The 27,587-nt window shown below is 54.8% G+C and overlaps 1 long non-coding RNA gene across 3 annotated transcripts in view; it reads left to right on the forward strand.

Moving 5' to 3' along the window:
• Positions 1-26,408, forward strand: part of LOC110255867 (uncharacterized) — a 477,486-nt gene extending 451,078 nt beyond the window's left edge. The window contains exons 6-10 of one of the 3 annotated variants that reach the window (XR_014819983.1): positions 10,665-11,532; positions 21,008-22,533; positions 23,873-24,245; positions 24,345-24,578; positions 25,606-26,408. This is a non-coding gene — a long non-coding RNA (uncharacterized LOC110255867). Of the gene's footprint in view, positions 1-1,380; positions 3,387-10,664; positions 11,533-21,007; positions 22,534-23,872; positions 24,246-24,344; positions 24,579-25,605 lie in introns of those variants that run through there. The other 2 variants (XR_014819982.1, XR_014819984.1) reach the window with 2 other exon arrangements.
• The last annotated feature ends 1,179 nt before the right edge of the window (positions 26,409-27,587 follow it).

Here is a 27,587-nt window from a genome sequence, read left to right on the forward strand (position 1 = left end):
GTAAAATAAAAGACGTTCTTGAAATTCATTTCACTTGCTTCTTTTCATTTGTTAAAAGTGTAGCTCCTGGGAAGTTTAGCTCGAGCCATGTGGCTCTTTTTGCGGCTTCAGGGCAGCCTCTGACTCTCCCACCCATCCTTCAGGAAATGGAAGAGGAAGAGGAGCTGGAAGAAGAGGCTGGGCATGTGGTCCAGGGGGAGGCCGCCCAGAACCCCCTGCGCTGGGGTTGCTTTTGTGACCTAGTACTTGCTCAAGGCGTCTTCTCGTTCGTGAGAGCTCGCGGTGGGCGTGGGGTGCATCGCACATTGTATTTTATTGCTTGATTCATTTTCCTTCCGTTTTAACTGTAATCCCATCTAATTACTGTCTTGTGAACTCAGTCAGCAATCTTAAATGAACTCTCAAGCAACTTTGGAAGAATCACGGAGCCCATGTTGGAGGGTGATGTGACTTGAACAGCAGGTTATCATGTGATGGCTACACGGGCTAAAGCAAACCCTTTCCTGCTATTTTCAAATTTCAGGCCAGCATTTTGGTACTTTTCTACTTTAATTTCTCCCCTGCAAGGTATTTTACCACCACCTTCCACCACCACTTCAAGCCCAAACAAAACAAACAACACAAAAAGCTTTAGCAAGCGTTTGCACCCAGTGGAATGCTTTCTTCTAAGCAAGAAGGAAATTCCTTCCAGATTTTCTGTGGTTGAAAAACCTGTGACGTCATGCCTTGACGAAGGACATTACAGTAAAACATTTACGAGGTTTTTAAATTTTAAACAAGAGATTGCAAAATAGTCTACCTTAACACGTTAGAGACAAGATTTCTAGAAATAAACTTATAAAACTTACAAATTATATTTCATCCTTTGATACTAGCAAGAGATGAGAGAATGCTCCAGTAATAGCGTTTTTAATAAACCCAGTATACCTGCAGCACAAGACGCATACTTGCTGTGTACACACTGTATTTTTTTTTTTACACATTTATCTTGAGGGTTATATAAGCCATGAAAAAACAATTCAGCAAAAATCGGAGAGGGGTCTGTGTCACCAATAATTGGAAGCATCTCACAGATAATTGTGAATAAAATGAAAAATTTGTCTTTATCATCAAAGAACCCTCTATTGCTCAGTATTTGTATGTTCACTTATGGTGCTATTTTCAGCTCAATGAGATTGATTAAGGGGGAAAGAAAATATTATAAATACCAAAAACGACCAGGGTTTTGTGGGTAAGCTAAGTGAAACGGTTTCTTCTTTGTATTAGCTCCTTGGAAACTGTCATTCTTGTGATTCAAGCCTTGTGCTCAATTAATGAGAAAATAATGGAAATTTTAATTCTTTAATTGGACTGCCTGGGTTTTTTTTTTTTTTTTTTTAGTTTCCAAGGAAATACGTGAAAATTGAGCATGTATCCTGCTGAAGAGCCATCAGCATCCCCTTAGAAACTAAAGCGATCTCACTCAGGCGGTAGGACGGCGTGTTTGTTTCTAGGCCAGGCTGTTTGTGTCCGCGTGATGACTCGGGTTTTCCCTCTGTGAACTTTGCTGCCGTAACGTAAGAAGCGAACTGCCGGAATCCAGCCACTTTCTGTCTGCGCCACTTCTTCTTGTACTTTCTCAGAATCATCTCAGGGTAAAAGAACAAAAAACGATAAACAAGCAGAGGGGCTCGGCACACGGCACGCTGCCTGGCAGCGCGGGAATCCTGCGTGTGGGCGAAGGCCCCCGCTCACCCGTTCTTCGGCTTATGAATCTGTGTATCGTGTGGCCTCATTTGCTCCATCAGGTTATCAAACGAGAAAGACGCTCGTTGGCCTTCCTGTTTTTCTCTTTCCCCCTGGCAGCTACAACGGTCATAGGTTTTCAAATATTCACAGACAAGATATTCTGGATAAATAACCTAAGATTAACGAAATTAGGTCAACATTCATACAGGGCTCATGCGATGTGATATGTCCCTTGTGTTGAAATTATCTGGTGTCAGCAAGAGTGATTGAAAAAGCACTACAACCACCCCCCCCCCCGCCAAAAAAAGCCCCCAAACAAGACTTATTACAGCATGTCTCAAAAGCAGATAAGAAAGTCATAGAGCCTGCTTGTAAATGAGGGCCTTATCTCGATTTTAATATGGCCGTAAGCAAATTGTGACGGCTTTTTGCAAGTTAGACAACCGGCGTGGGAAAGCAGGCATATTCCTAAAGTTCCCAGCAGCCTAAGCTGGGCACCCCAGTGGTCTTTGTTCTCTTCCTCAGGACACAGCCCATTCGTAAGGTCTTCACAAGATAGTCAGCCGGAGGCGAGGGCACCGGGTCGGGCCCTAATCCGGTATAAAAGGGGACATCGGGACAGGCTCCGAGGGCAGATGACCCGACGGCACAGGGAGAAGGCGGCTGAGTGACTGGAGCCGAGTCTCTGCAGACCGAGAAATGCCACGACCCCTCCCTGGAATTCCAGACTTTTTTTGTTTGATTTCGGAATTCTGGCCTCTAGAGCTGTGGGACAATACATGTCTCTTGTTTTAGGTTAAAGAAAACACTTCCTTTGGACAGGCTGAGATGTCACCAAGTTGGGGGCATATTGTCGGCGGCCACGGCGCTCTAGGCCAGAGCAGGTGCAGCAGCCTGACGCCCAGAGACCGCTGTGGGGTCTCTTCCCACCTCTTCACTGTCGTCTCTGACGCCGCACGTGCCGCCTTTCTGACCACCGCCGTTGATACTGAGGAGTTCCCTTAGAACAGGGCCAGAACATCAAGGCTTGGAAAAGAAGCCGGAGCCTTCATCTGGAAACCACGAAGTCAGCAGCGTAAGGGTTAATCTGCCCCCGTCCGTCCCCTGCAGCCCTTGCGGGGCAGGAGGGCTGCGTTTATCTGCTCCTCAATCATGTGACTCTTGGCCACGTTCTCTGACTTGTCCTTTCTGTGACCACTATAATCTGTTATCACAAAAGAGATTTGATACATTGATAACGATAAAATTAACAGAATGGCTGTTGGTAAATGCGTTTGAAAAACAGACACAGCCTCGTCTAACTAGGGGGTGACATCCCACTTAAAACTGACCGTTTCTAGAACATACTTCCGAGCGGCAAAATGAATGCTAGCCTTTGCTCTCAGGTGTAAATGTCCTTCCCTCGCAAACACACTGGCTCGGGCGTGCAATGGACTGGAATGAAATAAAACCAAGGAGCAAATCCAACGGGCTACAGTGGAAAATGCCCGATCGCCTTCTAACGGGAGGCGGAAGCTTCGCGGAGGAGCTTGGCCGTCGCTGAAATCTCGCAGCAGCTGCGGGCAGCCAGGCGCTTGGAGGGGGGACAGCTGCCAAAACAAAAATAGAAAAGCAAAAGAAACCGGAGCTTCAAGTCTGGAATAAAGAATTTTTCAAAATTTAAGACACCAACTGTCCATGAAAACAAGGGCTGGCGACCACCCCGGCCTGCTCGTGGCTCTGTGGTGGGTTTGGGGGTGAACCAACAGACTCTCCCATCCCGACACTGCTCTGTCCCCGGGGTCGTTTTAGAAAGGCCGGAGGCTGTGCTGCAGCCCCAGGCGCCCTGCTGCTGTGTCCACTCTGGGCGGGGGTGCCAGGGCCACTGGCATGCATGGGAAGGTGGGAATGGGGGGACAAGTGACAGACGTTGACCTTAACCTTCCACCCCCACCCCCACATCTGAGTCTCAGAAGTTCCCGTTGTACATATATGACCTTGGCGGCCGGGGAATCAGTCCCCTCGTGGCTGTGCTCCCCCTGTGGCCCTGGATTTGGCTGGGCTTTCACAAGCCTGCTGGCTGCCTTCCAACCAGACTCTCATGAACCCAGCACCAGGGTGGTGACTGGGATGCAGGGCAGCACCCCGGGGCTCCCCCTGCGGCCCCCATCTTCCAGGGACCAAGAGTGCACACGGTCCCTTCCCGCCGCTCTAAGGAAGCGAGTTTGGGAGCCCCCTCGCCAACCACGCCTCCTCCCTTCTCGGTGGTGCGTGCCCTGGGGATGTGGTTTTGAAAGCTAGTTTCATGCCCTTCTCTCCTGAGGAGGACAGCTGGGCAAAAGGGCCGGGAGGGCTCTCCCAGCTCAGCCCAGCAGCGCGTCCTTCCAAAGGTCTGATGCCTTGGCTCAGGTTTCTGGTCCACAAAACCCAACAGAGACCTTCCCAAGCTGCGACGGTGACAGCGTCCTTCTCAGAAGAGAGGAGAAAACTGTCGGCTAAGAGTCGGATTCAGTAGGCACTTGCTAGATATCTGTCATCCTCCTGGTTCTTTGCCAAGTCCAGGGCACAAAACTTAAAAAGATAGCGGCCTGTGATTCATGCTCTCAAGGACACATGAGCACTCGGCCCGCAGTGGGGCCACGTTGGAGCGGCTGTGCCATGGGAGCGCTGACGGGCGTGGCATCTGTGCTGGCCAAGGTCACAGTGTCCAGGAGGGAGACCAGCATGGACCAGGAGGAAGCGGTGTCGAGGTGCTGGCCATTCAGGGGCTCACAGCTCTGAAGGGCGGGGTGGGCAGTGGAGGGAGAGCCCCGATGGAGGTGGGCTGCTCAGGACCTTGGAACTAGGGTGCCCCTGGGGGCCAGGAGGAAGGTGCCATCCTCGGGCAGATGGGCGGGTCCAGGCGGGGGTCCCAGTGTCGCTGGGTGGGGTCTTGCTGACTTGGTTGGAGCAGAAGACTCAGCACAGTGCTGGGAAGGGTCCGGTGGAGCAGTGACGACCTCGACGGCAGGTGCAACCAGCGGAGACCTGGCTCTCTCACAAGGGCAGCCTGTGACCAGTTTTCAGCCGGAGGAGACGTGCGGGTTTGCTACATCTGGTGTGGGGCTGTGGGCGATTAGGGCGCTAAAGGGTTGTGCTTGTTCGTGGGGCCGTGAGAACTAAATTGTCCTTGACAAGAATCTGCGGCCGAGAGAGACAGAGACAGACAGACACGGAGAGAGGGGATCAGAGTGGGTGGCGGGTGCTGGCCTCTGATTCCTGGAACACGTGGGCTGCCCTTTTCTGATCGTACACTCTTGCCCCACTGTGGATGCGGGAGCCCCCGCCTCCCGGGGCCGCAGCGCCAGGCATGGCCTGGCCTGCTTCCTGCAATCTCCCGAGCACCCGGACGAGGAGTTCAGGTCCCAGTTGTGGCCACTTGCCTGACGAGCCAACCGTGTGAGCAGCCGGGCACAGGCATGTGGTCCCACATACCCATTCTTGGCCGCCCCGCCAGCTCTGCTGGCCCTTAGAGAAAAAATGTAAGAAAGAGATGCTTGTCTCCCATCAATCCTGATCAGCGGAAACAAGAAAGCAATGATTCCCTTCACAGTTTGGGGTTGAGGAGTCATGCGAACTTTGCCCAAATGAGTTGTGATCTAAAAAATTATGCCGTGAGCCGTCCATGCCTCTGAATTTAAAACCTGGTAAATTCGGGGTTCCCAATGTGGCTCAGTGGGTTAGGAGCCTGACTAGTACCGTGAGGATGTGGGTTCGATTCCTGGCCTTGCTCAGTGGGTTAAGGACCTGGCGTTGCCATGAGCAGTGGTGTAGGTCGCAGAGGCTGCTCGGATCCTGCGTTGCTGTGGCTGTGGTGTGGGCTAGAGGCTACAGCTGTGATTCTACCCCTAGTCTGGGAACCTCCATATTTAGGGCAGGTGAGACCCTAAATTTAAAAAACAAAAAACCAAACAAAAAAACCAGTAAACTCTAAGATCCTGATAAGATGAGTCCTTGAAAGAAGAGAGCTGGGTGGGTGAGTCGGGCAGCCGGCAGGACGGAGGGGCCCCAGCCCCGACCCACACTGGCATCCAGCCTGACCTGCTGCTTCCAGGGCCACGAGGGCCCTGACGTGGGGACCAAGGACACAGATCACCTGTGGGAGGGAAGGAAAGTGGAGGAGGCTGGGGTGGGGCCAGGAGCACCCTCGACGCGGGAGGACCCTGGACTCTGGTGCCACCGCACCAGGCAGGGGGTGGCTGAGGCCTGATGTGTGCAGAGCAGAGCTGGGCTCTGGGGAGAGGTGGGCTGGCCGACCGCCCTGCTCGGGGTGGAACTGTGCCCCCCACAGACCTGCCGAGGCCCTGACCCCAGAACCGCTAATGTGCCCTAGTCTGGAGATGGGTCCTGGCGGAGGCAGGCGCTGCGTGAGGTCATTGTGGTGAGTGGGAGGGTGGGGGGGAGGGTTGTCCCTAGGCCCCTCCGACCGGGGTCCTCCTAAGAAGGACAGAGGGGGCGGAGGCCTCGTGGAGCTGGAGGAAGGGATGGAGAGATGCAGCTATAAGCTAAGGGAGGCCACAGACTGACAAGAGAGGACAGGCAGGAAGGACCACCCACCCCAGGGCCTTCAGAGCCGCCTGGCCCTGCGCACCTTGGAGTCCGGGTTTCTGCGCTCCTTGGTTCAGCAGCCCCCCACCGGTGAACAAGCCCTACAGGGAAACCGTGCCTCCAGGAGGCCAGCGGGCCCTGCCCCCCGGAGATCCAGGCTGTGGCTGCTCCTAAACCAGAGAAAGGCCCAGGACTGGGGGCGGGGGGCCGCGGGACACAGCCACACTTCGGACTCCATGTTTGGGGGCTTGCCAAGGGCCAGCAGGGTGTGGGGTTCGGGGTCATGACCTCCGGGCCCCAAGGGGCCAGGTGCGCAAACCAAACCCAGCAGGGGAAGGAAGCGGTGCAAGGTGACCTGACCATCTGTGATGGAAGCAGCAGGAGGGTGTGTGTGTGCCTGTGCCCCCGTCACACTGCCACCTCTGCCAGAACGTCCCCAGGTGGGAAGTCCGGGGAGGACAGGCAGAACCAGGCCGAGTAAATGCTGCCTCTGAGCGGGCAGCCTGGGGTGCGGATGGGGGTCCCGCCGCTGGTGAACACCGCCCAGCCGCCTCTGCTCCGTGTGCGGGACAGAAGGACAACCAGGAGGCTCCTTATACATAAAAGCCACACCCGCCGGGCCCAGCTCGCTGTTGGGCTTGAATTTCAAGGTGTCTCAGTTACCTTTTCCTCATTTCTCAGTGGAGCGGGCGGGTTACAGCTGGGGACCCCAGCTCCCACGTGGTCCTGTCCCGACCGCCCCGGGCCCAGCTGCGCGCGCAGCCCGCGTTGGCGTCCCGGCGTCCCCTCGTCCCGTCGTCGAGGCCGGGGACACTGCATCCTGCCTGGGCTGCGGGAGGAGCGGCCTCGCTGCTGACAGGCGGATGGAGATGATTTCAGCTCTGATTGCTCCGCGCCTCGGCGTGATTGCCAATCAGTCAGGAGATTAGATTCGGGGCTGCATCCACGGGCCTGGGTCCCACCTTGCAATTATTCTAAACTAAGGCCGCGCTGGCGCTGCCACTCAGGTCCTGGAGCCGCCATGCCCCTGGGGCGACACGGAGGCTCAGGCGTGTTTCAGTCTCAGCTCCTGGAGCCCTGCTGGGCCGGCGAGCCCCAATCAGGGGGCACGGGGATGGGGGCGATCTGAGCTGCCCCTTCCCCAGATTGCTCTTGAGGCCAGGACGGCCCAGGGTCCTTAATGGGCTCAGCAGCCGGGGGCGGCCACCACCGGCCCGGGAGCTCCTAATGTGAGGGCACCAGCTGCGTGACCAGTGGCACCAGCCACAGGGCCTGGCCCTAGAGCGGCTGGGAAGCCAGGCGCCCACAGGAGGTGGCAGGCTGTACCCTTTCGCTCCCACCGTCCTTGGCACCTGCCGTCCTCGGCATCCAGCGGCCTCAGCACTCAGGGAGAACGCACACGCTCTGAATTTGAATGGGGAGAATAATCAATAAGAAATGAAATCAAAACTCCCCAGACGGAGGTGGCAGCGTGCAGGAGGCGGGACGCTAAGCAGATTCACTCAGACGCACTTCAAATCGGGCCGATTGGACGTGACACCTCGACGCTGTCAGCACCTTGTGGGGAGCAGGGCCAGGTGCTCCGCCCTGGGACCCGCCCAAGCCCTGCCTGTCCCTCCCCGCTGTGGGAAGGCTCCCCCCAGCCTCCCCAGGCCCGAGGGGCTCCTCGGCGCTCCTGTGCGTTTTTCTCAGCTAGGACCCGTGTGGGTACATTGTATCCTCCGCTTCACTTTCTGTCCCTTTCACCCCTTTGGGACAGGAAGCTGAGGGCAGTGCCAGCCTGGACTTGGCCGTGGGAGGGAGGGTCGGAGGAGGGGCCCGGCCTGGAGAGCAGCCCAGGAGTCTCCCACGTCCACAGGGTGGTCTGCCCTCCTCCATGAGCAGAGGGCTCTGGCCGTTTCTGGGACAGAACAGCCAGCCGTGGGGGTGCTCGGGGGTCTGCCTCCCTCCCTCCCTCCCTGCTGTCCCCATGTGGCTCCTTCCAAGTGGACATGGCAGAGGCCAGTTTCCTTCTAAGGGTCAGAGGTTGTTCCAGTGATTGGCTCTCACGACTTGTGAAAAGTTGATTAATTACTTTTACTTTTGCTGTCCCTTAAATTCATTCTTCAGAAAACAGACATGCTTTCAGGACTGGCTGAAGAGAGTAAGAGATAAATGACCCTCAGCTGTATCCAGTGGCTCTCCAGGCTCCCGGGATGGCCAGGATCCTCCAGGAAGCCCTGTTTTCAGCACAGTTAACCGAGAACAGACAGACACGGGCTGCAGGACATAGCGTGGGAGGCCCTCCAGGGAAGCGTGGGGCAGGTAGGCTGTGCTTCAGACAGCAAGGCTGGTCCAGGGTCTGGAAATACAGAAGCACCGCCGTGACCTTCTCACACACAGCACCAGGCCGTTCAGATGACGTGTCGGCAGCCGGTCCGTAGCTGAACTCTCTGATGCCAAGAGCTGCAACAGCTCTGATGTGAGGTCCTGAGCGACGAAGCTCTGAGCCAGGGTGCAAAGAGCTGTGCTGGCCGAGGGACGTGTGATGCTGTGCCTTCAATAGAGGCTCACAGCCGCTCCTCTGGACGGTTCTAACTCCTCTGTCTTTGCACGGTGGGCGGCCGGGCTGTCCCTGGGATAAGTGAGTGACGTGGACAGAGCCACTGGCTCCGTTCCTCGCTGCCTTTTGCTGCATTTCGGGGAGGCAGGCAGGGTTTGCTTCTTCTCCAGATCTGTTTGTGTCTCCAAACCGAGCAGTCCCTCTGTTCTTGGAGAAGTGGTATTGGAGACAATTACTCAGGGCTGTTCCCGAAATCCCCAAATACGAAGAGTAATTATAGTCATTTTTAGATTTCACGAAAACAGTTGTTTAAGAGAAAAGGGCCATAAAACGGCTTTGTGACCACGCTCTTTTTAACAAGGTGCGTGTGGCAATAGAGTGATTAGGGCCGGGTTTGGGTCTGTGAATGAGGAAGCACCAGACTCATTTGGCAGCTATTCTGGGAACGAGCAGGAAGAAGTGACTAATGTAATGAGCGATTGCTTTTTGGGTGCAGATTTCAAAATGCAGGCTCCGTTCTGGGAGCCCGAGTGTGCGCGCGGTGAAATCACATGTGTTTTCCTCGCGCTCTTTAAAAACGTTCGATCTCGGAAGGCAGCCTTCTGAGGGATGAGGAGGGAGAGACAGAAGCCTGTGTGGAAACCGTATGTCCCATGGGTCACTTCTGGGAGCAGAAAGGGCTTTGGCCCCTGGGGACCCCAGGAAACGGAGGCAGGCCCCGCTCCGATGGGAGGCCCTCCCTCCTGGAAGAACAAGGAGACAGAGGCAGGATTTTACTGCTTGTCCACACCAGCCACTGCTCCCCTTGGCCAGCTTCCTCGGGGTTCTATGTGTCCACAGGAAGTCTGCCGATTTATTATCTTCAGTTAATCTGCAGCACTGTTATTTGAGAATTTCACGGTAAAGTGCATAACGTGAAGAGTCATTTATTTCTTTCAACCCAGTTAGAGACTTCAAAAATCATCTTTTTCCACTCTTATATCAGTATTCACTACTTATATAGCTTCAAAGAGGTATGGATAAACGTATCTTTTTTCTTTTTACGGCTGCACCTGTGGCATAAGGAAGTACCCTGGACCAGGGTCGGCATACGCCACAGTCGCAGCAACACCAGCTCCTCAACCCACTGAACAAGACCAGAGATCGAACCTGCATCCTCACGGACACTATGTCAGGTTCTTAACCCGCTGAGCCGCAGTGGGAACTCCATCAATGACCATGACTTTTGAAACCAAAATGGAGTTTTAACAATAATCCTCAATTGTTCCTTAGATAAAGACTTTTTTCTCCTTTTTTTCTTTTTCACTCAAATGCCTGACAGTATCCATTTATTTATTTATTTATTTAGTCTTTTTGCCTTTTCTAGGGCTGCTCCCGTGGCATATGGAGGTTCCCAGGCTAGGGGTCTAATCGGAGCTGTAGCCGCCGGCCTGCACCAGAGCCACAGCAGCACAGGATCCGAGCCGCGTCTGCGACCTACACCACAGCTCACGGTGACGCCGGATCCTTAACCCACTGAGCAAGGGCAGGGATCGAACCCGCAACCTCATGGTTCCCAGTCGGATTTGTTAACCGCTGCGCCACGACGGGAACTCCAGACTTTTTTCTTTACATCCGAGAGCCTACTTCCGTCTTGATCCTTTTCGTGCATTTCCTGAGAGTCAGCAGGGACTGAAACGGAGGATGTCTCTGTGACGTGGGGGGATACTAGGCACCCATCAGTTCTCGAGTCGCCCATTTCTAAGGAAAAGGGAGCCTGAGTTCTTTGATCTTTGCCCACAGGTCACATTTTCCTCGCTTAATTGTTTTTGTTTCCTCTGTATTTCAGCGCTGCAAGCAGCGGAGACTTTTTCTCCCAGGCTGTGTCTCATACCTCATCTTGTTGAGAGCAAGCCTGTCGTCGCGTGGCAGGTGGCGAACAGACGCCCACTGGCCTCCAGACACTCCTGTCCTGCCTGTGCTGCTGCTGCCCCAGTTCCCTGCTGCTGTGCAGAGAGCCACGCGCACCCGGCAGCAATCACGCCCGCTCCCGGCTCTGTGGTCCGCCACTCAGCAGCCCTGCCAACCAGCTCCCCCTCAGGGTCTCTCCAGAGTCCTTCTCAAGACGCCCTGGGGCTTTGGTCCTCCGGAGGCCTGGCCGGATGATGCTCTGTGGGAGAAGTGGCCGGTGGCGTTGGAGGAGGGCACAGCCTGCTCTGAAGAGAGACCTTCAGAGCCAGATTCTCGGCCTCAGGTGTTCACAGAGACATCGTTTCGACCCAGGTGACCCTGGCAATGCCCCAGAGCCGCCCCTCGGGGACCAAGCCTTCGAAATCGGACGCACGCAGCACCTGTGGGGCTGGCCTCCGGGAGGGGCAAAAGCGTGGCGACGGTCGCCCTGGAAAAGGCAGTTCCAGCCGAGGCAGCAGCGTCAAGATGAAAATTATCATTAAGAAGATCGTTGGACCAACTGTGAACAGAGGACGCCCCGCTGTCCGAAGACTCCAGAGAGGTGAGGGGTGAGTCGTGTGCAAGGGAGGGAAGCACCTCGGTTTTATCCCGGAAGGAGAAAGGCTGGGGGCCTCCAGGAGCTGACCGCGGAGCACACCCGCGACGACCTGCCCAGAGAAGCGGCGAAAACCGAGAATACGCACGCCCAGAAAAATCCAAAGATGTCCACCAAGGCGCCGTATCCCTCGTTCCAGAGAAGGATGCAGGTCATTGTCCCTGCTTTTAAGGTTTAATTTTAAAATCTGTGTTTAATTTTTAAATAGATGTCTGGCTGATTTACAGCGTTAGTTTCAGGTGTCCGGCGCAGGGGAGACTTTTCGGTGGGATGTGTATATTCGTTTTTGGATTCTTTTCCATTACAGGTCATTACAAAATATTGAGTAGAGTTCCCTGTGCTGCACAGTAGGGCCTTGCTGTTTACCTGTCTTATGTTAATAGTGCGTTTGGGGTAATCCCAACTTCCTAACTTATCCCTCCCCCCAAACTCCCCTTTGTTTAAGTTTGTCTTCAAAGTCTGTGAGTCTGTTTTGTAAATCAGTGCAGTTGTTTTATTTTTGTAATTCCACACATCAGCCATCTCATATGATGCTTGTCCTTGGCTTCCTTCACTTCATGGGGTCTTCTCCAGGTCCATCCACGTGGCAGCAAGTGGCAGTATTTCATTCCTCTTGTGGCTGAGTGACGTTCCATTGCGTATGTACCACATCTTCTTTATCCATTCACCTGTTGGTGAAGCCTCAGGTTGCCTCCGTGTCTTGGCTATTGGAAGGCGTGCTGCGAGGAACAGTGGGATGCATGTATTTTTTTCAAATTATGGTTTTCTCTGGATATGTGCCCAGGAGCAGAACTGCAGGGTCCTATGCCCACTCTGTTTTTAGCTTTTCGAGGGCCCTCCATACTGTTCTCCATGGTGGCTGTACCAGTTTACATTCCCACCGGCTCGTGGGAGGGCTCCCTTTCCGCCCCTCCCTCTCCAGTATGTACGTTTGTAGACTTGTCACGATGGCCATTCTGACCACCGTGAGGCGATACCTCATTGCAGTTTTGATGTGCTTTTCTCTAATAATTAGGTGGCGCTGAGTGTCTTTTCCGGTACCCGATGGCCACCTGCCTCTCTTCCTTGGATGGATGTCTGTTCAGGTCTTCTGCCATCTTTGGCTGAGTTGCTGGGCTTCTCTGATATCGAGTCATGTGCGTTTGTTCATGTATCTTGGAGATTTAACCCCTCGTTGGTCGCATCATTTGCAAATATTTTCTCCCAGCCCACAGGTTGTCTTTTTCATTTTGTTGATGGCTTCCTTTGCTGTGCAAAAGCTTTTACGCTTAATTAGGTCCCACTTGTTTATTTTTGGTTTTATTTCCATTGCTTTAGGAGTCGGATCCAAAAAAGCATTGCTGCGATTCATTTCAAGGAGTATTCTTAGGCACCTTCGTCTCGTTTTGTATTAGGGTAAGGCTGACCTTGTTACATGGATTGGGACGGGTTCCTGCCGCCCCTGTTTTCTGGAAGAGTCTGTAAGGGTTGATCTCTTAGATGTTTGATAAAATTTTCAGGTGAAATTACATGGGCTTAGATTTGTTCAGTTTTTAACCGTGACTTCAATTTCTTTAATAGGTGCCGGGCAACTGGGTTGTCTCCTCCTTTGAGTGAGTTTCTCCTGTCTTTCGAGAAAGTGGTCGCTTCAGCTGTCAGACGCAGCTCCGAGCTCTTCTCCCGTCTCCCTCTGCCACGTCTCGGCCGTGGCGAGAGCCCCTCTCCCATTCCTCATGGTCATCATTTGCATCTTTATTTTCTTTATCAGTCTATCGAGAGGTTTTTCAACGTCATTGGGGTTTCAAAGAGGCAGCTGTTGATGTCTTTAGATTTCTGTTCCCTCGATTTCTGCTTTATTATGTCTTCTATCTGTTTGCTTTGGTTTGGTTTATTCTTATTTTCCTAGCTAGAGTCTTCTTGATCTGAGACGTTATTTATTTTCAAATGTAAGCATTTAAATCTATTTTTTCCTAAGCACTGCTCCAACGAGAGCCCTCTAATTCTGAAATTTTGTTTTAATTTTTATTCAGTGAATAGATATTTCCCAAGTTTTCTCCACACTCTCTCTCTTCACCTATGGGTTATGTAGAAATAGGTTACGGTCCAAAAAGCTGGGGGTTTTCCAGGTATCTTTCGGTTACTGATGTGTCCATCTTAACGCCACTATCTCAAGCAATATAATTAATGTGACTTCAGGTCTTTAAAAGGGCTTAAGGTTTGGAGTTCTCCTGGGGGGCGATGGGTTAAGTGTCCAGCATTGTCGCTGCTGTGGCGCCAGTCGCTGCTGTGGCGCAGGTTCGATCCCTGGCCTGGGGACTTCCACATATTGCAGATGTGGCCAAAAAAGCGTAGGAGGTTGAACAGCGTGCGGTGTGGTCTGTCTCGGCGGCTGCTGTGTGATGACAAAGCCCGTCCTCCCTTCCCGTGGTCCCCCCCCCCCCACTCCCGGCTGCATCCTCTCGGGGCTGGAGGCCCTTCTGACCCGAGGGCTCCCTTGGTCTCTGGGCCCAAGAGGCATCCTAAAGAGGGGGCCGCCTGGGCTCCAGCTGGCCTTGGGGGCAGGACAGGGCTGGGAGCTCTTCAAGCCGCTGGGGCTTCGGGTGCATTTCTGGGCTCTGTTTCTAGTTGCCTGAACCGTCGGTTCTCCGATGACTGCGGGGTATAGGCCTTTCCCAGCTGTTTCCGAGCCGGACCGCGGGCTCTTCCTACGCTGGACACCCTGCTGCTCAGCTTCCCCCCTCACTGCCTCCTTCTCCCTCTTCTCTGAATCAATCCCTCTCCCCTGCAGCTCCTCCAGCTTCAAACCTGCCTAATACACACGTTTTCTGTTGAGTTATTCTCTGAAGTTTTCTTTTGAACAGAAGAACTCGCTATACAAACCCTAAAACATACTTTACAGATGGAAGTAAATCCCGCCCTGAATGCATATAAAGGCCACAACGCCCTCATTTTATCTGGGGAGGGGATGTGACTCAAGCTACAGGTGGGAGCTTCTGGGAGGAATATTGTGCCAATGGCAGCTGCTAGTCAACAGAAAATCACCTGCAGGGCCGTGTTGGCGAGGCAGGAACAGCACCTTGGGAGGCTGCGGGGGCAAAGCACAGAATAAGAGATTCAGAAAAGGTGAGTAACATTTAAAACCAAGTAAAAAGCGCCAACGGGATCCTGATGACATACAAGGAATACAAAAAACGCACCGGAAGTTCCTGCGTAGTACTAACGGAAATAATCCGTTTCAGTTAAGTTGTTCGGTTCGGTTAAGTGTTCAGTTAAGTTGTTCGGTTAAGTGTTCAGTTAAGTTGTTTAATTAATTAAAAGACTCGCCTACAATTTGGGCTGAGAGAAGAGCTCCTTTAAAGCCACTCCTTTACCTGCCCCTCCTTCCCCAGAGAGAACCAAGGTAATTAAGCTTCTGGGACTTGGGCAACGAGGAACGAACCAGGACCCCTGTGAAGGCGGGTGTGGGGGGGAATCAGTAGATGGGGGGGGTGTCTCTGCAGACGAACCTGCAGTGCAGAAGGAAGAAGAGGTGGGGGCCAGGGTGTATTCTTTTTCAACTGGTCGTGCTTTCCTAAACATGCATTTTCAAAGTCTCTCATTGCATTTGGTGAAGATGGGGTAAAAACTAGTGTATGAGTCACGCTAACAAACGGACCTGTCCCCTCTGTTGTCTGTAGGAGCACAATAGCCGACGTGCACATCACTGCAGAGTCACAAGGGGTCTTTCTAACAACAGAATTAAATCATGCTCAGTGCTCTTCTGCTGCTGAGCACAGTGTAGCCGGCTTCTTCCAGAGCTAGTGATCCCCACGTGATCCCCGCGTGATCCCCATGTGATCCCCAGCTTGGTGCCACCCACTGGGAGCCCACAGTGAACGCTTCCCGCACCGGCTCCACCGAGGCCTGAAGCTAAGGAGTCTGGTCTCCCCACCCTCACCACCCTCCATCCTCCTCTCCCTGCTCCATACTTCTCCACCCACCTCCATCGACCTCCATCCTCCTCCATCCTCCTCCAACCACCTCCATCCTCCTCCATCCTCCTCCATCCTCCTCCATCCACCTCCATCCCCCTCCATCCCCCTCCATCCCCCTCCATCCCCCTCCATCCTCCTCCATCCTCCTCCATCCTCCTCCATCCTCCTCCATCCACCTCCATCCTCCTCCATCCTCCTCCATCCTCCTCCATCCACCTCCATCCTCCTCCATCCTCCTCCATCCACCTCCAACCACCTCCATCCTCCTCCATCCCCCTCCATCCCCCTCCATCCTCCTCCATCCTCCTCCATCCTCCTCCATCCACCTCCATCCCCCTCCATCCTCCTCCACCCTCCTCCATCCTCCTCCATCCTTTTCCACCCTCCTCCATCCTCCTCCATCCTCCTCCATCCTCCTCCATCCTCCTCCATCCTCCTCCATCCTTTTCCACCCTCCTCCACCCTCCTCCACCCTCCTCCATCCTCCTCCCTCCTCCTCCATCCACCTCCATCCTCCTCCACCCTCCTCCACCCTCCTCCACCCTCCTCCATCCTCCTCCCTCCTCCTCCATCCCCCTCCATCCTCCTCCATCCTCCTCCATCCTCCTCCACCCTCCTCCACCCTCCTCCACCCTCCTCCACCCTCCTCCCTCCTCCTCCATCCACCTCCATCCTCCTCCATCCACCTCCATCCTCCTCCATCCTCCTCCATCCTCCTCCATCCACCTCCATCCTCCTCCATCCTCCTCCATCCTTTTCCACCCTCCTCCACCCTCCTCCACCCTCCTCCATCCTCCTCCATCCTCCTCCATCCACCTCCATCCTCCTCCATCCTCCTCCATCCTTTTCCACCCTCCTCCATCCTCCTCCATCCTCCTCCATCCCCCTCCATCCCCCTCCATCCCCCTCCATCCTCCTCCATCCTCCTCCATCCTCCTCCATCCACCTCCATCCTCCTCCATCCACCTCCATCCTCCTCCATCCTCCTCCATCCACCTCCATCCTCCTCCATCCACCTCCATCCTCCTCCATCCTCCTCCATCCTCCTCCATCCTTTTCCACCCTCCTCCATCCTCCTCCATCCACCTCCATCCTCCTCCATCCTCCTCCATCCTTTTCCACCCTCCTCCATCCTCCTCCATCCTCCTCCATCCCCCTCCATCCCCCTCCATCCCCCTCCATCCTCCTCCATCCTCCTCCATCCACCTCCATCCTCCTCCATCCACCTCCATCCTCCTCCATCCTCCTCCATCCACCTCCATCCTCCTCCATCCACCTCCATCCTCCTCCATCCTCCTCCATCCCCCTCCATCCCCCTCCATCCTCCTCCATCCTCCTCCATCCCCCTCCATCCCCCTCCATCCCCCTCCATCCTCCTCCATCCCCCTCCATCCTCCTCCATCCTCCTCCATCCTCCTCCATCCTCCTCCATCCACCTCCAACCACCTCCATCCTCCTCCATCCTCCTCCATCCACCTCCATCCTCCTCCATCCACCTCCATCCTCCTCCATCCTCCTCCATCCACCTCCATCCTCCTCCATCCACCTCCATCCTCCTCCATCCTCCTCCATCCTCCTCCATCCTTTTCCACCCTCCTCCATCCTCCTCCATCCACCTCCATCCTCCTCCATCCTCCTCCATCCTTTTCCACCCTCCTCCATCCTCCTCCATCCTCCTCCATCCCCCTCCATCCCCCTCCATCCTCCTCCATCCTCCTCCATCCTCCTCCATCCACCTCCATCCTCCTCCATCCACCTCCATCCTCCTCCATCCTCCTCCATCCACCTCCATCCTCCTCCATCCACCTCCATCCTCCTCCATCCTCCTCCATCCCCCTCCATCCCCCTCCATCCCCCTCCATCCTCCTCCATCCTCCTCCATCCACCTCCATCCTCCTCCATCCTCCTCCATCCTCCTCCATCCTCCTCCATCCACCTCCATCCTCCTCCATCCTCCTCCATCCACCTCCATCCTCCTCCATCCTCCTCCATTCTCCTCCATCCTCCTCCATCCACCTCCATCCTCCTCCATCCTCCTCCATCCTCCTCCATCCTTTTCCACCCTCCTCCATCCTCCTCCATCCTCCTCCATCCTCCTCCATCCACCTCCATCCTCCTCCATCCACCTCCATCCTCCTCCATCCACCTCCATCCTCCTCCATCCTCCTCCATCCTCCTCCATCCTTTTCCACCCTCCTCCATCCTCCTCCATCCTCCTCCATCCTCCTCCATCCTCCTCCATCCTTTTCCACCCTCCTCCATCCTCCTCCATCCTCCTCCATCCTCCTCCATCCTCCTCCATCCTCCTCCATCCACCTCCATCCTCCTCCATCCACCTCCATCCTCCTCCATCCACCTCCATCCTCCTCCATCCTCCTCCATCCTCCTCCATCCTTTTCCACCCTCCTCCATCCTCCTCCATCCTCCTCCATCCTCCTCCATCCTCCTCCATCCTTTTCCACCCACCTCCAACCACCTCCATCCTCCTCCATCCACCTCCATCCTCCTCCATCCTCCTCCATCCACCTCCATCCTCCTCCATCCTCCTCCATCCACCTCCATCCTCCTCCATCCTCCTCCATCCACCTCCATCCTCCTCCATCCTCCTCCATCCCCCTCCATCCCCCTCCATCCTCCTCCATCCTCCTCCATCCCCCTCCATCCCCCTCCATCCCCCTCCATCCTCCTCCACCCTCCTCCATCCTCCTCCATCCTTTTCCACCCTCCTCCACCCTCCTCCATCCTCCTCCATCCTCCTCCATCCCCCTCCATCCTCCTCCATCCTCCTCCATCCTCCTCCACCCTCCTCCATCCTCCTCCATCCTCCTCCATCCTCCTCCACCCTCCTCCATCCACCTCCATCCTCCTCCATCCTCCTCCATCCTCCTCCACCCTCCTCCATCCTCCTCCATCCTCCTCCATCCTCCTCCATCCACCTCCACCCACCCCCATCCTCCTCCATCCTCCTCCATCCTCCTCCATCCTTTTCCACCCACCTCCAACCACCTCCATCCTCCTCCATCCACCTCCATCCTCCTCCATCCTCCTCCATCCTCCTCCATCCTCCTCCATCCACCTCCACCCACCCCCATCCTCCTTTCCTACCTGCCACATGACTGTCTTCCCACTCATCACCCCTCCCTCCTTGCCACATCCACGCTGGTCCCCACAGAGCATCAGTGAACCTTTAAGGTGGTCCAGACACTTTCTCTGTGAACCCCAAACTACAGTATTCTGGGTCCTGCCCACACGTCCCCCAACCTAGGCTCCCTTTTGGCTTAGCCTCGGGGCACTGCACAAGGAGCACTGTCTGCCGCAGGGCTTCTGCATTTGCTGTTCCCTCAGCCCAGGTTGCTCTTCCCATGACTAGGGCTCACTTTAAATGTCACCTCTGCAGAGGCCACCTAGCGGGCACCTCAGCTTTGGTGTCTGTCACAGTGCCCTGTGTCACTTGCTGAGGATAATCCTGGAGTCTGGCTGTCATGTGCAGGGGACGCCCTGGGCTCACCACCCAGAACCAAGATCCTGGCCTGTGGCAGGTGCCTGACAATGCCTGTCAGTGATAATGCTGTTAGTGACAAAAGAGAAACATAGCTTCTTTTTTTCTTTTTATAGCCACACCTGCAGCACATGAAAGTTCCTGGGCTAGAGGTCGAATCAGAGGTGCAGCTGTGGGCCCTCAGCACAGACACAGCCACAGCCACAGCCACACCGGACCCTTAAGCCACTGAGCGAGGCTGTGGATCAAATCGGCATCTGTCCTCATGGAGACAACGCCAGGTCCTTAACCCACTGAGCCACAACGAGGAATGCAGCATAACTTCTTAGGCAGCAGGGGAAGCTGTTCTGTGGCCATGAGAGAGGACGAGGCTTTGTTTGGACTTCGCGGAGTTGAAGTCCGGAGTTGAGAGCTGTCACTTCGAGAGCTGTCACTTGTGTAGAGAGACAGAGATCCAAGCAGCTGCTGCATGGGGGTGACAGGGGCTGCTCACCACAGGGAGGGGACAAGAGAACTGTAGAGTCACTGACACTGCACGCAGGCAGAGGGCAGGATGGGACCCTGGGCCAGCAAAGCAGCATGACGCCGGCAGGGAGGCGAGGTGGCCGAGGACAGGGAGTGGGCACCAGCTCCAGAGAAATCAAAGCCTCTTCCTTCTTTCCCATTGAGTGTTTCCAGGCCCCGTCCCTTGGCAGTTGTGAAGGGAAGGGATAGAAGTGTCAGCTCCCTGTATGGCAAGTCCTGCTCAGACAGTGGACCCAGGCCTTCCTGTCCTGCCTCACAGCCACACAGAGGCCACGGCTGTGTCACTGCCCCACCTTCCAGAACGAGGGCGCATGTGCACAGCCAGATGCTGCCACACGTGCCAGTGCTGGACACAGATATTCATTGTTTCTAAGACTGCCGTTTAAAAAGCTATGCATGGAAAAAAATGTAATTGTAATGTATACATGTAAGGATAACTTGATCCCCTTGCTGTATTGGAAAATAAAAAAAATTAAAAAATAAAAATAAGGGAGTTCCCGTCGTGGCGCAGTGGTTAACGAATCCGACTAGGAACCATGAGGTTGCGGGTTCGGTCCCTGCCCTTGCTCAGTGGGTTAACGATCCGGCGTTGCCGTGGGCTGTGGTGTAGGTTGCGGATGCGGCTCGGATCCCGCGTTGCTGTGGCTCTGGCGTAGGCTGGTGGCTACAGCTCCGATTAGACCCCTAGCCTGGGAACCTCCATATGCCGCGGGAGCGGCCCAAGAAATAGCAACAACAACAACAACAACAAAAAGACAAAAAGACAAAAGACAAAAAATAAAATAAAATAAAAATAAAAATAAAAAAATAAAAAGCTATGCGTGGGAGCTCCCATTGTGGCTCAGCAGGTTACGAACCTGACTAGTATCCATGAGGACGCGGGTTCGATCCCTGGCCTCACTCAGTGGATTAAGGATCCAGCATTGCTGTGACTGTGGTGGAGACCGGCCTGCAGCTCTAATTTGACCCCTAGCCTGGGAACCTCCATATGCCGCAGGTGCAGCCCCCCCCCCCAAAAAAAACAAAAAACAAAAAACAAACCTACGTGTGCCACTCGACACATACCCAAGGAGTTAAAAGTAAAAGCAGCAGATGTGGTCGTTTGCACATCACGCTGTCGGATTCTCAGGACGATTCCTACCAAAGAGAGGGCTCTGTCGAGTGACTTAAAAATCTCTAAGCACCAACTGCAGACAGGAGGTGTTGGCTGTGATCCTCCTACAGGAACCCGCCCAAGACCAGGTCACCAGAGATGTCCAGACCCAGGGCCTGCATCACCCAGGCGCCCAGTGTCTCAAATCCACAACAGGTACCCTTCCAGGGTTAGAATGAACCGCAACCACCAACCACCAGCTACACTGAACCCAGGACAGAATTCGGTGCTTTGTGTATCTGCTCAGCATCTGTACCAAGTGCTCCCAGATCAACTGGCACTAGGTTTGCCCGGAAGGCAGGCAAACGCCCAGCACACGGGTGCTTAGCAAGCCTGGCAGCCCTGAGGTCCTGCGTTGGTGGGTGGGGCAGTCTTCCTGCCCCGCTGCAGCTGCAGATGACAGGGATGCTTGTGCATCTGGTACCCTCGGGATGATTTCCTGATGCTTCTTCTGTGCACCTGAGGCTTGATTTGCCACCTGCGTCTCCTCTTTCAGCAGAGTGTAAGCGCATCACGTGCACAGACCCAAACCGAAGGAGTTAGTACGGAGCAAAGGCTCGATGCGTTTCTGATGATGAGCAAAAGGCACCTGTGTCCTCGTCCGTCCCCTGAGGCACACACCATGCTGGGGATTGGAAAGCGTTCCTCGTGTTAGAAACCAGCGAAGCTTGAGCTCCTACGTGGACCGTGGATGAATGCGTGAGGTGTCAGGGAGGTGCTGCTGTTTTCATTTGTAAAACACGGAGCACTGCCCTCCGTCATGAGGCCTGAGTGTGAGCCGTGGCCTCAAGCAGGGCAGGTCCTTACCTGTGCATCCACTGTCCAGGATGCACCTTGCTCCATCCCCAGCGACCCCACGCTCTGCTCCTCCGCTGCCCCGATCCATCTGCACGATCACACGGGAGGGAGTGAGAGGATGCCTCTGACAGAGCAGCCCGCGCTGCGCAGCAGGAGATACCGGTCGATTTGCCTTTGTTTTAAAACCAAGACGGAGGCGGCCATTCTGACCCATGAGGAGGACATTTTCTGGGGCTTAGCAAGTGACCAGCGGAGTTTAAAAGCCTGGAGGGATCTCAAAGGCCCTCCAGGGACAAAAGTCCATGCACACGGCCAGGTGCTCATTAGTCCCTGGGGGCCGTCCGGCCTGGGGGGGGGCAGCATTACTGTGATTAGAAACCCTCCCCCCCCAGAAGAACGTAATTACCTCCTTTGTGCCCTGAAAAGTGAAATGTTGGCTGCTCGTTGCCATGGACACACAGGACTGTTTACGGCCTGGGCTTTTCCTGGTCCCGAGGCCAGCTCGGTGGCCACCCAGAGCACAGCCTTCACCACTAGCAGTGCAGGAGAGCCCGGGAGGCTGTGGGGACCCAGGACGCAGGCTCGGCCGCCCTCCCCGATTTCATCCGGGAACCGCTTCCAGGCGGGTGTCTGGACAAACGGCACCCAACGGAGCGCAGAGGCAGGAGCTCCCCCAGGCCGTTTCTGCAGCGCCTGGCGAAGCTGGATTGAGAACCATCATGACACTGTGACCGACGGACGCCATCCCGGCGCCAGGCTCCGGCAGAGGGTTGGCCTGCGTTGTCCTCTGCGCTGTGTCCCCTCTGGCTTCACCCCGAAGGCAACACCGCCACCTGAGAAACAACCACGCTCTCCCTTTTCCCCGAACGTCCCAGGATCGGTTGGTTTTGCAGGACTGACGCCACTCCCCCCGGAGGAAAGGACCCTGGGGCCTTGGCTCTGGCTCTAAAGTGACCACAACCGCACGTCCATTTCTGGCGACCACGGCAAAGGACAACGCACCACGCGCCCCGCCCCAGGCGGGGTCGGGCACACGTCAGGCGGTGGGGCCAGTTTTCCCCGCAGGATGTGATCCGCTCCGCCCCAGACCCAGCCCGGCCCAGCACCCCACCCACGGACGGACGCGGACGGGGACCAGAGAGATGGCCCTGTCCGGGGGCAGGGCCCCACTGGGAGAGGGCCGACTCGCAGAGCGACAACCAGAAACTTGTAGCGATTTCGCAGGTAACGTTCTGTCCACTGAATCTCATCATTTAAAAATCAGCTTGCGTCTTGGAGGTGGTGGTTCTTTCACTTCCTTAGAGATGCTAGTGACCGAAAGCCGCATCTGCAGCAAAGCCAGTCCGCTGGCACCAAGTCGTCGTGAGAAGGAAAATGCGGCGTTCGGGCAGGTGCCCAACATGGGGCCAAGCAGGGGAGCCCGGGAAGCTGTGCTCAAAAGACTGGATCCTGGGGCTTTGGGGGAGGGGCTTAAAGGCCGGGGGAGGGGGGAGGGTTGCAGCCACCCCCCCCCAGCCTCTGCTCAACCCTGATTGGCTGATGGTGAGGCAACCGGGTAATGTTTCAGGAATCTCCGTCTCAGCCTTTGGTCCCAACTGCTGGTGGGTGGCTGTCCCCGTCTTCCTCTTGGGTCGGGGACGGTTAGTGTTTGCCGAACAGCTCAAGGACACGGCTCAGGATATTATCTATGGGCCTTGAAGAGGAGCTCAATGTCCTTGACTTTGTTTTATGGCTAAACCACTTTAACTTTGTGTTGCTTGAGTATTTTCCTTTGTTTCTGCATTTTCTCACTTCTCTCATTAAAATTGCTCTTTGGAACTTGGGAGAGGCCTAGGAGACTAAAGATTTTCTATGAGCAAGAGCAGGAGCAGGGGTTCTGTTCTGGGAAGGCCCCACGGGGCCCTGCTCGGTTGCAGGAACTTGTTTTTATTACAGCAGTGTCATTCCACGATGGACTAGAAGTTAAAAATAAAATACTGGCCCCTCAGTGCAGGCTGGGCAATCTCAGTCACACAGCCTGGACCCTCAGGCCCTCCCTTAAGACTGGACAACAGCCACGATTAGCCAAGACCTCCTCTCCCAGATGGGTTAACTTTAGGGCTTTAAAGACGATGTCGTGGAACCATCTCTAGGCATTAGCTTTTCTGCTCTTTTGGTGGTAAACTTTGAGAGTCGTGGGAACCAGCTCAGATCATTTCACGAATGGCCCCTGGGCAGCCTTCACTCTGTCCCAGAGACTTTCTGCCCGTCGAGGAAACAGGCCAGGCTCCGGCAGAGACCCAGCTTGTGCCATGAGCCACCAGCAGATGGGCCCTTGGCACCCTGAGGGCCGCCGGAGTCAGGGTCGAAGCAGAGCTCAGCTGCCAAAGAGGCTGAACCCCAAGTTCAATGCCACATTAGTCGTTAGCTCTCGAGAGTACTTTTTATGAAAATAACATTGAACTGTGGAAATAGGGTCTCAGGTAAGCCTTTTGAAGCCAGTTTAACCCATAATGTGGCTAATGTTTTAAAGAAATATTTTAAGAAACATATTTCCAATAAAAATATTTCCAATCTGTCTTAGGAGCGTGACGGAATCCCTCCCTCCCTCTGCCTCAGCCTCTGGCCTGGCTGCTGCCTCTAGACCCGCTCGGGCCGAAGTCTCCCTGGTGCTGCCGCCAGGGACACGCTTCTGAGTCAGCTCCGCCCGGCCTTCCTGCCTCGCAGCCTTGCTGGGCTCCGCTAGCCTGCGGCAGCCCGGCTGCTCACCTGCCCTGGGGATGGCAGGTTGGCCGGAGCAGGGCGCAGCCTCCCGGACGGCAGCCCTCAGCCTCCCTCCTGCCCCTGGATCCGACCCTCTTCCCCTCGTCTGGTCGCACCTGCTCATCCTCAGGTCAGGGAGCTTAAGGGAACTCTCCTCCGCAGGGAGATCGGCTTGACCCCTGGACCCTCCCCAGGTAAGAACTTCTCTAGCCCGAGCTTGCCTTTGTCTGGAGCCCAGGCTGCTGCCAGGAGCTCTGCTTTCTTCCTTCTTCCTTCTCCCCCCCCCATCTCAGTCCATGCCCAGGGCCCAGGGCCTGCCACTCGGCAGAGACGGTTGAACGGGTCAACCTGAGGGGCATGGGACGTGCCGCGTCTGTGCCAAGCTGGACCAGGGATGTGGTGAGGCCATCAGACCGCGTCGCATCCAAGACAGCAGAGGCAGCTGGGGCGTCTAGCAGGAGAAACATAACTCCGAGCATCAGCACAACCGTCTTCAGAGGGCTGGACTCCCTCGTGTAGGAACAAAGGTTGGCTGTTGGTAGCTGGGACGGGCCGAGCTAGGCTGTGGTCCGACGCAGTGGCACGTGGTTGGGGCGGAGCGTTCCCCCCGAGGGGCCAGGCACTCTGCTCTCGGAGGCGCAGGCAGTGGCCAGGGGTGGCCTTCAGCAAGGGGAGGGGGGCGCAGCCCGGGGCGGGGGGCGGGGGGACGCTGATCCAGGGTCTGGCTTTGGCCTGAAACCTCATGCCCCCAAAATGAGGGAAGCCCTCAACCCAATGCCTGAAGCTCTGGGATCCCGCCAGGCTGGAGCTTCGTCCTCAGAGGGGAGAGGGCGCGGGGGGGCGGGGGGGGGCGGTCACAGACCTTGGCTGGGGGCCTCCAGCCTCAGGATTGAGGCTGCCGGTTTGTTCTCTGGGTTAATCCCGAAAGGCAGGGCTGGGGCCCCGGGGGGGCCTCGTGCTCTCTTAGTCCCCAATTTCTTTCTGTTTTCAACTTTGAGCTGAAAGCAAACGTCAATGAGGAAAAACAAGGTTTGTCTGTTATCGTGGTTCCTTCCCTCGTTTTCGCTGTCAGAAAAGCATCACTTCCTCCAGCGTGAAGCGCGGCCGTCCTCACCCGTCTGAGGGCTTTAGGGCGGGGTCCTTTGGTCGCAGCCGCGCCGGGACCCCCAGGTGTGCGCAGAGTCCACCTGGGGTGTGTGTTCCGTCGTCTGCATCATTTTCAAAGAGGCCTTGCTCACGTCTGCATCGGTCTCGTAAGGAGAGAAATTAGCTGCCCCCAGGCAGGCGGGCCTGCGAAGTGGGGGCGCTTCCCCGCCTGGGTACAAGTTGTTGGGGTGAACAGGTTAAGAGGAAAACATGCAGTTTAAACAAAGACTCCTGAGTTTGCTGGATTCTTTCTTTCTTTTTATTGGAATAGGAACAAAGTCCCAACAATAACCACAGAGTTAATGTTGCTTCAAATCCTTTTTTTCTTCATAGAGCTCATTACACAAAGAGAAATCTCGAAATGCTTTTTGTTTGGTTTTGTCTTTTTGTTGCCATGATATTTGCCAGAGAACCAGGCAACCGCTGTGTTACGTTTACGCTAAACCATCGGGAGCCACAGGGTCACGGGGGCCCCCCGCCTGTGGGCACCGGTCCCTGCGACGGAAACCAGGCCAGAGGATGGAGTCGCTCCCACGTCCAGGCTGAAGGTGCAGCGGCCTCTCAGCCGCCACCGCCGCTGCTCCGGCAGGTGAATGACCGCCGAGGACCCAAGGCGGAAGAAAGTCGATCCAGGAACGCCTCAAAGCGGTATTCGATCGCGGTGACGAAGCAAGACTATGGCCCTGCAAGGTGTCCCATGTCAGGACTCCCAAGAATGGCCCCACCACCTCCGAGGCCGGGGCGTCCGGGGAACCCGAGCGCGGGGCCCGTGGGATCCGTGGGCGCGGCGACGACGGGCCCCACGCGGACGTATGTGCACATACAGTCCTGTTTGCCAAACTCGTGGTAATTTCTGTAATTATACACACAATGTATTTTAACCAAATGCACAAAGAAGATTTTCCTAATGCCACTTAGGGTCTAGATTTAACTTAAACCACTACTTAGACGATCGTTCTTAATAGGCTACGAAAAGGGGATTTTATGACAACACTATCAGTAGCATTTTGCTGATAATTAGAATAACAATAATAATACCGAGATATTTTTTCAGTAATAATGGTGTTATTAATGAGATTTTTATGAAAGACAGACTTCTTTGGTATAATTATGAAAATTGATCTTTTGCATTTTACTTATTCACTGAAATCAGATAAGTGGCTTAACTACATGTATTATTTCTAATAAATATTCAAAAGAATGCATTTAAACAAGGCTGCTCATTCTATTCTTGCTCATATTCCTTGCATTTAAATAAAAGTGTAATTGCTCTGCTTTTTAAACTGCTAGTTTGGATTAGCTGTCTAACCTGTACAGCGCCGCTGTTTGCTGTTTGCATTTTTAATAGCTTTATTACCATCTGGTGAAGCCTTAATTTCTGACTCCCTTGAAGAGTCCTGCCTTTAAGTCAGCACTACAATTTAACCAGCAATAATCTGTCAAGATCAGATGAAGACTCGCACCAGACGAAACGCCGTATTTCTGTGGGGCTTCCTGTCATTGTCAAAGGCAAGATCCCAGTGTGTCAAACGCAACCTCGGAAAGTTTTCTAAACTTTGCAGCATAGTTTCCAGTTCAGTTTGTGTTCCTCTTCGTGGCTCCAGGAGGCATCGTCTCGTTCTCCAGGAGGGCGGTCAGAAGCACTGCATCGCTACCTGTGACGACCTACACCCACGGGCATATTAGCAGGAGCACACAAGTCCACGTGTGTGCCTGGGTGCACGTGGAAACTGCAAGCAGGAGCAGAAACTCCTGCGTCTGTCAGCAATAGTAGTGCTTTCAGCTTCTAAGAATATGAGACTATACATACACGTGTGCATGTGTTATCTTAAAAATTACATCAAACATGAAAATGCGGACAGACTCGGATAATGAACCGTCACGTGCCCACGGCCCACCTGCAACAACTGGCGGTTCATCGAGGCCTTGTTCTAAGCCAATCCCCCCCTTCCCCTCCTCCAGCCAGTCCCAAAGGTCGTATTTTCATGTGTAAAAAGGTTGCTGTGGTTCTTTAAAATTTAAGGAATCAGGAGTTCCCGTCGTGGCGCAGCGGAAACGAATCTGACGAGGAACCATGAGGTTGCAGGTTCGATCCCCGGCCTCGTTCCCTGGGTGAAGGATCCGGCGTTGCCCTGAGCTGTGGCGTAGGTTGCAGACATGGCTCAGACCTGGCGTTGCCGTGGCTCTGGCGTAGGCCGGCAGCTGTGCCTCTGATTCGACCCCTAGCCTGGGAACCTCCATATGCCGCAGGTACAGCCCTAAAAAGCAAAAATACATTAATATATAAAGTTTAAGGAATCATTTTTTAAATCACGACTACATATGCAGTCACTGCTAAACACTGAACAATAATTCCTTAATATCATGAAGTACCTGGCCCTTGTTCACAC

This window comes from Sus scrofa, chromosome 11 (genome assembly GCF_054392235.1).
Source record: "Sus scrofa isolate SSC_HxYL_T2T_F1_AM1 chromosome 11, Sscrofa_HxYL_maternal_Yorkshire_Landrace_v2.0, whole genome shotgun sequence".
NCBI classification, from domain to species: Eukaryota; Metazoa; Chordata; class Mammalia; order Artiodactyla; family Suidae; genus Sus; species Sus scrofa.